Source organism: Saimiri boliviensis, chromosome 11, assembly GCF_048565385.1.
Source record: "Saimiri boliviensis isolate mSaiBol1 chromosome 11, mSaiBol1.pri, whole genome shotgun sequence".
NCBI lineage: Eukaryota > Metazoa > Chordata > Mammalia > Primates > Cebidae > Saimiri > Saimiri boliviensis.
In genome coordinates this window covers 15886469-15889532 of record NC_133459.1, presented here as the reverse complement: position 1 = coordinate 15889532, position 3064 = coordinate 15886469, and the positions used below count along the sequence as shown (strand labels likewise).

At 48.0% G+C, this 3064-nt stretch overlaps 1 pseudogene; it reads right to left on the bottom strand.

The window, feature by feature from the left end:
• Positions 1-1970: 1970 nt before the first annotated feature.
• Positions 1971-2468, bottom strand: LOC101042714 (large ribosomal subunit protein uL11-like; annotated as a pseudogene).
• Between the last annotated feature and the right edge of the window lie 596 nt (positions 2469-3064).

Here is a 3064-nt window from a genome sequence, read left to right as displayed (position 1 = left end):
TGTAATTCCAATACTTTTGGAGGCCGAGGTGGGAAGATCACTTGAGCTCAGGAGTTTAAGATCAGCCTGGGCAACACAGGGAGCCCTCATCACTACTTTAAAAAAAAAAATTAGCTGGGCACAATAGCACACTCATATAGTCCCAGCTACTTTGGAGGTTGAGGCAGGAGAATTGCTTGAGCCCAGGAGATCGAGGCTGCAGTCCAGCCTGAGGCAAACAGTGAGACACCATCTCAAATTTTTAAAAAAAGGAAGAAAGAATGGGTTCAGAGTTGAGCTACTTAAGTTGAAGTCTTGGCTTCACTACTCCCACCTGTGAGACCTTGAACAAGTTACTTAACCTCTTTATGTCTTGATTTCCATATCTGTAAAATGGACTGTTAGGGGATGTGTCCCCCCAGATTCATATATTGAAGTGCAAACCATCAGCATCTCAGAATGCCGCTGTACTGTATTTGGAAATTGGGTCTTAAAAGAAGTAATAGGGCTGGGCGCGGGGGCTCATTCCTGTAATCCCAGCACTTTGGGAGGCTGAGGCAGGCGGATCACCTGAGATCGGGAGTTCGAGACCAGCCTGACCAACATGGAGAAGATACCCCATCTCTACTAAAAATACAAAATTAGCCGGGCATGGTGCACATGCTTGTAGTCCCAGTTACTCGGGAGGCTGAGGCAGGAGAACTGCTTGAGCCTGGGAGACGTTGCAGTGAGCCGAGATTGCCCTACTGTACTCCAACCTAGGCAACAAGAGTGAAACTCTGCCTCAAAAATTAAAAAAAAAAAAAAAAAAAAAAAAAGGTAATAAAGTTAAAATGAGGTCATTGCGGTGGCCCTAATGCAATGTGACTGGTAGCCTTATAAGTGAAGATTAGGACAACAGACACACACAAAGGAAGGACCACATGAAGACACAGGGAGGAGGTGGTATCTACAGGCCACGGAGAGACGCTGCAGAAGAAACCAACCCTGCTGACCCCTTGGTCTTGGACTTACAGCCTCTAGAACTGTGAGAAAATAAGGTTCTGATTTTTTTTTTTTTTTTTGAGACCAAGTTTCATGCTTGTTGCCCAGGCTGGAGTGCAATGGCATGATCTCGGCTCACTGCAACCTCCGCCTCCCAGGTTCAAGCGATTCTCCTGCCTCAGCCTCCCGAGTGGCTGGGATTACAGGCATGCGCCACCACACCCAGCTAAATTTGTATTTTTAGCAGAGACGGGCTTTCTCCAGGTTGGTCAGGCTGGTCTCAAACTCCTGACCTCAGGTGATCCACCTGCCTCGCCCTCCCAAAGTGCTGGGATTACAGGCGTGAGCCGCCGCGCCCAGCCAAGGTTCTGATTTTAAGCCACCCTGTCTGTGGTACTTCGCTATGGCAACCCTAGCAAACGAATACGGGGATCCACAACAGTATCCATGTTGCATGGATGTTATGAAGATTAAACCAGCTTTTGATGGGGAGTCCTTGGCCCAGCGTCTGGCACAAGGTGAGAGCTCAGTGCACACCAGAGAATCTTGGTTCCATTTAAGAACTCCTCCGCTTCATCTGGCTGACTCAGGCCACTTAGTGAATGTGAAAATCAGACAGTCCAGATATTTAGCACTGTAGGGACTCCCCATGGGATCGATTTCTTCATTTTTCAAAGGGTTATTATGGTTTTGCATGACATGACATGGCCTGAAATGCAATGGTTCCCAGCCACCAGGGCCACCTGATACATTAAACAGGCTGCACTCCTTCTGGCTTTGTCATTAACCTTCCTGGAAAACGACACAGTTCTGCAGCTGGGCCCAAAGCCTTCGTCCATTCCAACTCTCATGGTTGTTGACTCCACATAAAAGTCGCCCACCTGCTGGGCTTCATTTCTCAATCGACGCTGGATGAACAGCTGAAAGACCTGCACTTTGTGCCTCCCTGTCTTTTTTTTTTGTTGTGGTTAAATGCTCCTTTATTGAAATATTTTCCTTTGAGCTTCTTAACTAGCTGGGCATTTCACAGCACCACTGTTGACGTCATCTATGATGTCATGAGGGTGGCGGCCATCAACATTCCAGCCCACAGACTGAGCAGTCCCCAGGATCTCTTTAATGGTTCCAGAGAGTTCTCTGGCTAAAGATCGGTGCCGCATCTGCTGAGCAATGTTGACAATCTCTTCGAAAGTGACATTCCCGCTGTGTTTGATGTTTTTCTGTTTCTTTCTGTCTCTTGGTGGTTCCTTGAGGGCTTTGATGATCAGCGCAGATGCAAAAGGCACCACCTTAATCTAGGCCTGTTTGTTCTGAATGGTCAGTTTCACTGTAATCCTCAGGCCCTTCCAGCCACCCGTTGCCTTGGCAATGTCATCACCAACCTTTTTTGGAGAGAGACACAGGGGGCCAATCTTGGGGGCCAGCACAGAAGTGGCACCAACGTCACCCCCGGTGCACCTCAGGTATATGACTTTGATCTCGCTGGGGTCAAATTTCGACGGCATGGTAGAGGTGGTTGGTGTTGGATGAACCCAGATTCGGGCCAACCAAAGAAAGTTGCACTGAGCAAAAAAGGCTTTTGCTCCGAGCCAAAAGCCTTTTTCTTTTCTTTTCTTTTCTTTTTTTTTTTTTTTTGTGAGACAAAGTCTCACTCTTGTCTGGAGTACAGCAGTGCAATCTTGGCTTACTGCAACCTCCATCTCCTGGGTTCAAGGGATTCTCCTGCCTCAGCCTCCTGAGTAGCTAGGATTACAGGCACCTGCCACCACACTCAGCTAATTTTTGTATTTTTAGTAGAGACAGGGTTTGGCCATATTGGCCAGGCTGGTTTCAAATTCCTGACTTCAGTTGATCTGCCTGCCTCGGTTTCCCAAAGTGCTGGGATTACAGGTATGAGCCACCACGCCCGGCTGCCTCTGTGTCTCACGACTATGTGTCCATACTGCCCACTGGCAGAGGAAGATGGAATGTCTGCAGAAGATGGCTTTTTCTGTTTTGTTTTGTTTGAGACGGAGTCTTGCTCTGTTTCCAGGCTGGAGTGCAGTGGTATGATCTCGACTCACTGCAACAACCTCTGCCTCCCAGGTTCAAGCAATTCTAC